The 11279-nt window shown below is 46.5% G+C and overlaps 1 long non-coding RNA gene across 1 annotated transcript; it reads right to left on the bottom strand.

Annotated features, from left to right (window-relative positions):
• Window positions 1–319: 319 nt before the first annotated feature.
• LOC127911109 (uncharacterized) lies at window positions 320–10542 on the bottom strand. The gene is made up of 3 exons (XR_008077615.1): window positions 10348–10542; window positions 4712–4873; window positions 320–706 (listed from the first exon to the last, which is right to left on the bottom strand). It is a non-coding gene; the product is annotated as an uncharacterized LOC127911109 (long non-coding RNA).
• Between the last annotated feature and the right edge of the window lie 737 nt (window positions 10543–11279).

Genomic DNA, 11279 nt, shown 5'->3' with positions numbered 1-11279 from the left:
TCAAACCCAAGAAGACTCAATGTTGTAATCGCTGCCAAAGGTGCTTCAACAAAGTAAAGGGTCTGAATACTTAGGTAAATGTCATATTTCAGTTTTTAATTTTTTATAAATCGGCAAACATTTTTTTTTAACTACTTGCTTCGTCAATATGGGATATTGTGTGTAGATTGATGAAGGGGAAAAACATATTTAATACATTTTATAATAAGGCTGTAACATAACAAACTGTGGAAAAAGTCAAGGTTTCTGAATACTTTCCCGAAGGCACAGTGTGTGTATATATATATATATATATTGGGCACAACTACTTATTCAAGGGTTTTTATTTATTTCAACATTGTAGAATAATAGTGAAGACATCAAAACTATGAAATAACACATATGGAATCATGTAGTAATCAAAAAAGTGTTAAACAAATCAAAATAGATGTTAGATTTGTCAAAGTAGCCACCCTTTGCCTTGATGACAGCTTTGCACACCCATGGAATTATCTCAACCAGCTTCACCTGGAATGCTTTTCCAACAGTCATATGAGCACTTGTTGCCTGCTTTTCCTTCACTCTGCGGTCCAACTCATCCCAAACCATCTCAATTCAGTTGAGGTCAGGTGATTGTGGAGGCCAGGTCATCTGATGCAGTAATCCACCATTCTCATTATTGGTCAAATAGCCCTTACACAGCCTGGATGTGTGTCGGGTCATTGTCCTGTTGAAAAACAAATGATGGTCCCATTAAGCCCAAACCAGATGGGATGGCGTATCGCTGCAGAATGCTGTGGTAGCCATGCTGGTTAAGTGTGCCTTGAATTCTAAATAAATCACTGACAGTGTCACCAGCAAAGCATCCTCACACCACCTCATCCACGCTTCATGGTGGGAAATAAACATGCAGAGATCATCTGTTCACCTACTCTGCGTCTCACAAAGACATGACGGTTGGAACCAAAAATCTAAACTTTCATCAGACCAAAGGACAGATTTCCACCGGTCTAATGTCTCTTCTTATTATTGGTGTCCTTTAGTAGTGGTTTCTTTGCAGCAATTTGACCATGAAGGCCTGATTCACGCAGTCTCCTCTGAGCAGTTGATGTTGAGATGTGTCTGTTACTTGAACTCTGTGAAAAATTTATTTGGGTTGCAATTTCTGAGGCTGGTAACTCTAATGAACTTATCCTCTGCAGCAGAGGTAACTATTTTCTGTGGTGGTCCTCATGAGAGCCAGTTTCATCATAGCGCTTGATGGTTTTTGAGACTGCAAAAATTGACTGACCTTCATGTCTTACAAGTAATGATGTGCTGTTGTTTCTCTTTGCTTATTTGAGCTGTTCTTGCCATAATATGGACTTGGTATTTTACCATATTGGGCTAACTTCTGTACACCACCCCTAGCTTGTCACAACACAACTGATTGGCTCAAATGCATTAAGCAGGAAAGGAAATCTACAAATTGACTTAACAAAACACACCTGTTAATTGAAATGCATTCCATGACTACTTCATGAAGCTGGTTGAGAGAATGCCAAGAGTGTGCAAAGCTGTCATCAAGGCAAAGGGTGGCTACTTTGAAGAATCTAAAATTAAAAATATTTTTTGATTTGTTTAACACTTTTTGCGTTACTACATGATTCCATATGTGTTATTTCATAGTTTTGATTTCTTCATTCTACAATGTAGAAAATAGTACAAAATGTAAATTTAAAAAACTTGAATGAGTAGGTGTGTCCAAACTTTTGACTGGTACTGTGTATTTATAGGAGCTGGTGGGAGAAATGCAATAAAGGGTAATCCTCGCTTCTCGTCCAACGTTTATGTTCACAATGTGTGCTTGTATTCTGTCAGAATGCCCAATGTTAGAAAGAATCCAATCAAATTCATGAATCAAGATTTCCAATCAGTCTAATTTGCATAAACATTGTGATTGAATGATAGCTGTGAGGGTTATCAAATCAGGATCAAATCCTCTGATCTCCTCAAGCTCATTAACGATAGAATGTTCATATTTGAAGACTGCCAAAAGGTAAGTCTCTTTGGCAATGACAAGGAGAGGCAAAGAGTGTAATGTTAGCTGCAGAGACTGGTACCCAGGCTACCTTAGATGTGTCAGAATCAGAAAAGTATTTAGCTATGTCTCTGTGGGGTTCAGTTAGTTTTAATCCTCCACTCAGCCAGCCAGTCACTAAGTCAGCCTGTCAGTTAGTCAACCAGCCAGCCAGTCAGTCGGTCAGTCAGCCTGTCAGTTAGTCAACCAGCCAGCCAGTCAGTCAGTCGGTCAGTCAGCCTGTCAGTTAGTCAACCAGCCAGCCAGTCACTCAGTCAACCAATCAGTCTGCCCGTCAGTCAGGGTCTGGGTTATTAAGAGCCTTGTGAGTCTGGTCAGCTAAAAACAGCCAGAGGGCTGAGGATCAGAAAACCCCTGTGTCTGATCCTCTGATTCACTATGGGGATTCTAAAGCAGGATCAACCTCTATGCAGTGTCAGGGCTCTAAGGCTGAGGTATTCTGAGGTATTAGATATTTGTCTTTCTGAGTGGTTACACTGTCTGTAGGTGAAGGGTGTGTCAGCACGGTTTAGTCATATTGACTCCTGGTCTGACTCAAGCTGCTCACACAAGTCATAGGACTAAAGTGTGTGTCAGCGGGATCTGTAGAAGTTGCCCTTAGGCACAGCAGGTCTAGGATTAACGTTCCCACCCCAAATCATAACCTTTAACCATTAGTGTGGAAAAGGACACGTTGGTCTTAGATCAGTGTCTCTAGGGACTAGTGGTGCGTGGGTCAGCTGTTTGTTCACCCGCACCTGCTAATAACCCAACTGCCGACTATGTTATCAAGTGAATATCTGAGGTCCACACCCAATCCTAACCCACTAATATAGAAAATGCGCTGCAGGCTACAATCAGAGACGGCAGAACTATTTTTTGGCAGGGGGTGCAGGATTTTATTTTGCCTGCTTAAGATGTTTCTGCTTATAATTTGACATTTTGGTAGGCTATTTGTTAGTCAACTTGTCTATAATTAGATACATGTAGCTCTTTTCTGTCATTATATGTTTCCCTAGAGGTGCAAATAAACCCTCGCTCACCTGAATAATGTCATGAATCAATAGAATGAATGGTTCAATCTAGCTGACATCGGTAAAGTTCTCTCTGTCATCTCTCCATCATCTCTGGTGCAAAGACGTTTAGGGACCGGGGAGAAAATACAATAACCCCCCAAAAAAAAAAACGGAAAATGATTTTCTGTGCACAATTTCCAAATGACATTAGTTTGACAGGTTGTATAGAAATAGTAAGATGGGAAAAGAGCCAACATGTTTCTGATAAGATTTCAGTTGGGCTTGGATGCATATGTTATGTGATTGAAATACTATCAGCTTTTATGATGCTGATAAAGATAGCACCTCTAAAGACAATATATAACTGTGCATTAGCATTCTCTCAAGATGCTGGAATAAATCAATCATATTTCTACGCTCCTGGTCCTGAGTCAAAATGTAGCCTACATTTGGTGCATCGATTTTACTGCAATAAATGCTTAATTCTGCAGGAGTTATTATTAAGGCTGTGTGAGAGGTTATAGACCTACAGTCAGTGTCCAGATTTCAGTTTCCATTTATCCCATATGAACAGTGGGCTACAGTTCCCTTGACGTGCCATCGGCCTATTTGAAGTCCCTGTCTTGCTCCTCATGATCATCACATATAACAAAGCCGAAACTGCTATCATCCTCTTTTACCACTTCACCAAATCTTTCCCAAACATGACTTTTCTGTCCCTCCCTTCTCTTTATTTTCAACCTTCCATTTCGCAGCTTTCCTTTTATTGAATTAAACTCAGACAGTGTGCCTCCGTGGATTGACATGAACGTTTTCTGCCCGTTTCCAAAAACATTTGGCGAGTGGCGTGTAGGCAGGCTATTTGACGCGCGTATAGTTAGGCATTAATGCCAGATAGCCTAAAATAATGAAAGAAAAACCTCAATGTAAATATAAATTGCACAATAATGGATTCATGGGTTTCTTAGCTTCATCCACATAATATTTAATTACCCTAAACCCGTCCGGACTGCGGCTATAACCACGGGGACCGCGGGTTATGAGTCAACCCGAGCGTCAATACAAGAGACAACTTAACCGACCTAACTACTGTGTGCTGTCTAAAAGGTTTTTGGTGTCTCACGTCCACATGAGGGTGCTATTACTCCATGACATTTCAGTTCGTGATGGGAGCGTGCATAACGACTCAAGCAGTCTAACCAATGGGGTCTGAGGTTGGGTGTCTGTAAAGCACTTTATGACAACTGCAGTTGTAAAAATGGCTTAATAAAAACTAAAAACATTTGATTGGTTGAATTTGATTGCAACAGTTTCTGTACTAGCTTGGCCTACATCCTTGGCTGACCCAATAAAAGTTGCTCAGAAAACTTTTGTTGACCTGTAATATCAAACGAAATGGTGTAACCAGGGGCAACACTAAATACATGATAGTTTATCAGATGAAAACAGAGTCTTAACCTTCCTGCTGTTGCATGAGGCCTGCATAAAAAAGCAACACTTCCTGCTGTTGCCTGAGGCCTGCATACAAAAGCAACACCCCCAGTGATCAATTCAATAACAAGACGCGCCCTATCGCCATAAAATACTGTCTCACACGCAATCACATTAACATCAGAACACACACAGTACACACACGCATGCTCACACACACGCACACCTGACTTCCAGTGGGTCATTGGGCTTGTAGCTGGGGTTGCAGGAAGAACCAGACTTTCTTGACAAAGTGGTCGATGCTGGGCTCTCTTCTGGAGCCTCTGACGTACACCATCACTTATGGGTGGACTGGTCATTCTCCTCCCGGTTCTCAGGGAGAATATACCTGTGAGATATAAGGGAATGGTTTCTATTTGCATAACACTAAATAGCAGCAATAGCAACTAAGGCTGAATTATTTGATAATGGGAGAGATACTGGGGCGAGAGGGGGAGAAATGTTTGTTATCCTCTGAATGGCAGATGGAGTAAGGGAGCTGCCTCGCAGGGGGAGAGTAAGGGAGCTGCCTCACAGGGGGAGAAATATGGAGCTGCCTCGCAGGGGGAGAAATATGGTTCTGCCTCGCAGGGGGAGAAATATGGATCTGCCTCGCAGGGGGAGAAATATGGATCTGCCTCGCAGGGGGAGAAATATGGAGCTGCCTCACAGGGGGAGAAATATGGAGCTGCCTCGCAGGGGGAGAAATATGGTTCTGCCTCGCAGGGGGAGAAATATGGATCTGCCTCGCAGGGGGAGAAATATGGAGCTGCCTCACAGGGGGAGAAATATGGAGCTGCCTCGCAGGGGGAGAAATATGGTTCTGCCTCGCAGGGGGAGAAATATGGATCTGCCTCGCAGGGGGAGAAATATGGATCTGCCTCGCAGGGAGAGAAATATGGATCTGCCTCGCAGGGGGAGAAATATGGATCTGCCTCGCAGGGGGAGAAATATGGATCTGCCTCGCAGGGAGAGAAATATGGATCTGCCTCACAGGGGGATAAATATGGATCTGCCTCGCAGGGGGAGAAAAATGGAGCTGCCTCGCAGGGGGAGAAATATGGATCTGCCTCGCAGGGGGAGAAATATGGTTCTGCCTCGCAGGGGGAGAAATATGGATCTGCCTCGCAGGGGGAGAAATATGGATCTGCCTCGCAGGGAGAGAAATATGGATCTGCCTCACAGGGGGATAAATATGGATCTGCCTCGCAGGGGGAGAAATATGGAGCTGCCTCGCAGGGGGAGAAGTATGGATCTGCCTCGCAGGGGGAGAAATATGGATCTGCCTCGCAGGGGGAGAAATATGGATCTGCCTCACAGGGGGAGAAATATGGATCTGCCTCGCAGGGGGAGAAATATGGAGCTGCCTCGCAGGGGGAGAAATATGGAGCGGCTTCGCAGGGGGAGAAATATGGATCTGCCTCGCAGGGGGAGAAATATGGAGCTGCCTCGCAGGGGGAGAAATATGGAGCTGCCTCGCAGGGGGAGAAATATGGATCTGCCTCGCAGGGGGAGAGTTAGGGATCTGCCTCGCAGGGGGAGAAATATGGAGCGGCTTCGCAGGGGGAGAAATATGGAGCTGCCTCGCAGGGGGAGAAATATGGAGCTGCCTCGCAGGGGGAGAAATATGGAGCTGCCTCGCAGGGGGAGAGTTAGGGATCTGCCTCGCAGGGGGAGAAATATGGAGCTGCCTCACAGGGGGAGAAATATGGAGCTGCCTCGCAGGGGGAGAAATATGGAGCTGCCTCACAGGGGGAGAAATATGGAGCTGCCTCGCAGGGGGAGAAATATGGATCTGCCTCGCAGGGGGAGAAATATGGATCTGCCTCACAGGGGGAGAAATATGGAGCTGCCTCGCAGGGGGAGAAATATGGATCTGCCTCGCAGGGGGAGAAATATGGTTCTGCCTCGCAGGGGGAGAGTTAGGGATCTGCCTCGCAGGGGGAGAGTTAGGGATCTGCCTCGCAGGGGGAGAAATATGGATCTGCCTCGCAGGGGGAGAAATATGGTTCTGCCTCGCAGGGGGAGAAATATGGAGCGGCCTCACAGGGGGAGAGTTAGGGATCTGCCTCGCAGGGGGAGAAATATGGATCTGCCTCGCAGGGGGAGAAATATGGTTCTGCCTCGCAGGGGGAGAAATATGGATCTGCCTCACAGGGGGAGAAATATGGATCTGCCTCGCAGGGGGAGAAATATGGATCTGCCTCACAGGGGGAGAAATATGGATCTGCCTCGCAGGGGGAGAAATATGGATCTGCCTCGCAGGGGGAGAAATATGGATCTGCCTCGCAGGGGGAGAAATATGGTTCTGCCTCGCAGGGGGAGAAATATGGATCTGCCTCGCAGGGGGAGAAATATGGAGCTGCCTCACAGGGGGAGAAATATGGAGCTGCCTCGCAGGGGGAGAAATATGGTTCTGCCTCGCAGGGGGAGAAATATGGATCTGCCTCGCAGGGGGAGAAATATGGATCTGCCTCGCAGGGAGAGAAATATGGATCTGCCTCACAGGGGGATAAATATGGATCTGCCTCGCAGGGGGAGAAATATGGAGCTGCCTCGCAGGGGGAGAAATATGGATCTGCCTCACAGGGGGAGAAATATGGATCTGCCTCGCAGGGGGAGAAATATGGATCTGCCTCACAGGGGGAGAAATATGGATCTGCCTCGCAGGGGGAGAAATATGGATCTGCCTCACAGGGGGAGAAATATGGATCTGCCTCGCAGGGGGAGAAATATGGATCTGCCTCACAGGGGGAGAAATATGGATCTGCCTCGCAGGGGGAGAAATATGGAGCTGCCTCGCAGGGGGAGAAATATGGAGCTGCCTCACAGGGGGAGAAATATGGAGCGGCTTCGCAGGGGGAGAAATATGGTTCTGCCTCGCAGGGGGAGAAATATGGATCTGCCTCGCAGGGGGAGAAATATGGAGCTGCCTCGCAGGGGGAGAAATATGGATCTGCCTCGCAGGGGGAGAGTTAGGGATCTGCCTCGCAGGGGGAGAAATATGGATCTGCCTCGCAGGGGGAGAAATATGGAGCGGCTTCGCAGGGGGAGAAATAGGGATCTGCCTCGCAGGGGGAGAAATATGGAGCTGCCTCGCAGGGGGAGAAATATGGAGCTGCCTCACAGGGGGAGAAATAGGGATCTGCCTCGCAGGGGGAGAAATAGGGATCTGCCTCGCAGGGGGAGAAATATGGAGCTGCCTCACAGGGGGAGAAATATGGAGCTGCCTCACAGGGGGAGAAATATGGAGCTGCCTCGCAGGGGGAGAAATATGGAGCTGCCTCACAGGGGGAGAAATAGGGATCTGCCTCGCAGGGGGAGAAATAGGGATCTGCCTCGCAGGGGGAGAAATAGGGATCTGCCTCGCAGGGGGAGAGTTAGGGATCTGCCTCGCAGGGGGAGAAATATGGATCTGCCTCGCAGGGAGAGAAATATGGAGCGGCTTCGCAGGGGGAGAAATAGGGATCTGCCTCGCAGGGGGAGAAATATGGATCTGCCTCGCAGGGGGAGAAATATGGAGCGGCTTCGCAGGGGGAGAAATAGGGATCTGCCTCGCAGGGGGAGAAATATGGATCTGCCTCGCAGGGGGAGAAATATGGAGCGGCTTCGCAGGGGGAGAAATAGGGATCTGCCTCGCAGGGGGAGAAATATGGAGCTGCCTCGCAGGGGGAGAAATATGGAGCTGCCTCGCAGGGGGAGAGTTAGGGATCTGCCTCGCAGGGGGAGAAATATGGAGCTGCCTCACAGGGGGAGAAATATGGAGCTGCCTCGCAGGGGGAGAAATATGGATCTGCCTCGCAGGGGGAGAAATATGGATCTGCCTCACAGGGGGAGAAATATGGAGCTGCCTCGCAGGGGGAGAAATATGGATCTGCCTCGCAGGGGGAGAAATATGGTTCTGCCTCGCAGGGGGAGAGTTAGGGATCTGCCTCGCAGGGGGAGAGTTAGGGATCTGCCTCGCAGGGGGAGAAATATGGATCTGCCTCGCAGGGGGAGAAATATGGTTCTGCCTCGCAGGGGGAGAAATATGGATCTGCCTCACAGGGGGAGAAATATGGAGCTGCCTCGCAGGGGGAGAAATATGGATCTGCCTCGCAGGGGGAGAAATATGGTTCTGCCTCGCAGGGGGAGAGTTAGGGATCTGCCTCGCAGGGGGAGAGTTAGGGATCTGCCTCGCAGGGGGAGAAATATGGATCTGCCTCGCAGGGGGAGAAATATGGTTCTGCCTCGCAGGGGGAGAAATATGGAGCGGCCTCACAGGGGGAGAAATATGGATCTGCCTCGCAGGGGGAGAAATATGGATCTGCCTCAAAGGGGGAGAAATATGGATCTGCCTCGCAGGGAGAAATATGGATCTGCCTCGCAGGGAGAAATATGGAGCTGCCTCGCAGGGGGAGAAATATGGATCTGCCTCACAGGGGGAGAGTTAGGGAGCTGCCTTGCAGGGGGAGAGTTAGGGAGCTGCCTTGCAGGGGGGAGAGTTAGGGAGCTGACTCACAGGGGGGAGATAGAAAGACTCTCTCTCTCGTTAATGGGATCCCAGAGAAACAGGGCACTTAAACCTTTCAAGACTTAAAAAAAAAGAGTAAAGCAATTCCAAATATATTTCATAGGCCATGGTAGTACATGATAAAGCTTTTTAGACAGGATGTCTAGTTACTTCGTGAAGTCAGTTGACAGAAGTAGTAATTACTGGTTTATGTCACTGTTATGACACCTTATGACAGAGGTCATTGCCTTGTTGTTGTGTTCTGGTATAGTGTCTCCCTGTAACCCCTAAACAGGCTTGAGATCCAGGGGGAAAACATGTCAGTGATCAGGACACAGAGGCTCTTAATGTGCTGTATCAAGATTGGGCTTGCATAACATGCACCCAGTGACCCAACTGCTCTGCTGTAATGTGAGGGAACAAAAACAAGGTGTGCTGACTAAGTTCTTACAGTACTGAGAAACTCAACTCTAAACCAAAGGCTTGCAACACACTTCTGTGGTTCATATCTCCCTGTGTCTGTCACAAAGGACTAGATACATTTTTTAGAAAGCTCACTGTAAATGTCGACAAAAAAATTATGGGAACCACTAGCTTTGTTTCCATCAACTTGTCCAGTGATTTTTTTGTTGACATTTAGAAAGTTTGCATAGAAAACAGATGTGATTTCCTGCTAGGGTAAGTTTCCAAAAATAGAATGCAATAATTGACTTGGCATATTCGAATAACCAAACGTACGCAACAGTCGTTGCCATGGTAAAACTTGCAAGCAGTAGGCATTTATAATTAAATGTGGAGTGGAGCTTATAGTTGATTAGCCTACATCACGTGCCCCGCATTCCTTCAAAAGTATTTGGCAATCGTCATTTATTAGAAAAACACAGTTTCCACCATCATTTGTCGCAATAAAGAAAGTTAGACAAAAGAAAAATCCACCGTTGTCGAACAGATAAAATGTGGCGATCTTTAGAAAATGTCTTCTATATGTGCCTTTTCTAATATACATGTCTCAACAACAACAAATGGTGACATTGATTTTGTCGAATAAACCTGGGTCAATGGAAACATGCTTATTATTTTGAAAAGCTCTCAGATGCTACTGAGTAAAAAAAATGGAAAACTCATTGATAATATTAGCTTTTTGACTTGTGTGCGTCACAATAGTCTACAGTGCCTCCCTCTCCTTGTCTCCTTTACGGACCTGAAAACACACGAGAGGTGGAGGCAATTTACTCTCATCTGGCCCAGTCTTTCAGATCAGTACGGATGAAGGAAAGAAGACGAGGAGTGAAAGCCACATCAGCCTATTGAGAACTCCTCACTCCACTCACCTTCCTTGTGTTGCGGCCCGGCCTGCCCCCCTGGTGATCTAAGGCTTGTGTGCAGCTGCTCGTTTTTAAAAAACTCAGTAGTGAGCGTTGCAACAGACCATTTTTACACGCTACGCGCTCCAGCACTCAGCGGTCCCGTTCTGTGAGCTTGTGTGGCCTTCCACTTCATGGCTGAACCGTGGTTACTGCTAGATGTTTCCACTTTACAACAACACTTACAGTTGACCAGGGCAGCTCTAGCAGGGCAGAAATTTGACGAACTGACTAGTTGGAAATGTGGCATTCTATGACAGTCACTGAGCTCTTCAGTAAGGCCATTCTACTGCCAGTGTTTGTCTGTGGAGATTGCATGGCTGTGTGGTCGATTTTATACACCTGTCAGCAATGGGTGTGGCTGAAATAGCCAAATCCACTCATTTGAAGGGGTGTCCACATACTTTTAGTGTATATATATTTGCATTTACACCCCCTTTGTTTTTACACTGCTGCTACTCACTGTTTATTATCTATTATCTACATGTAAAAATTACATCGACTAACCTGTAACCCAGCACATTGACTTGGTACCAGTACCCCCTCTATATAGCCTCATTATTGTGTTACTTTTTTATTTTTGTCATACTTTAGTTAAAGTAAGGATACCTTAATAGAAAATTATTCAAGTAAAAGTGAAAGTCCCCCAGGAAAATACTACTTGAGTAAAAGTCTAAAAGTATTTGGTTTTAAATATACTTAAGTATCAAAAGTAAATGGAATTGCTAAAATATACATAAGTATCAAAAGTAAGCTCGTACAGGAGAAAGTTGCTACCTAGCTGAACGTGTAAAGTGATTGTGTTTGCAAGCAAGCATTTAGCCTGCTTATGTGGCTTGATAAATAATTCTGCGCCGTGCATTGAATGGTCGTTTTCATTTAAAGCTAACTGGGCGAGC

This window comes from Oncorhynchus keta, chromosome 23 (genome assembly GCF_023373465.1).
Source record: "Oncorhynchus keta strain PuntledgeMale-10-30-2019 chromosome 23, Oket_V2, whole genome shotgun sequence".
Classification (NCBI taxonomy): Eukaryota; Metazoa; Chordata; class Actinopteri; order Salmoniformes; family Salmonidae; genus Oncorhynchus; species Oncorhynchus keta.
Note: the sequence above shows the minus strand (reverse complement) of the source record. Positions and strands in the feature narration are given on the sequence as shown.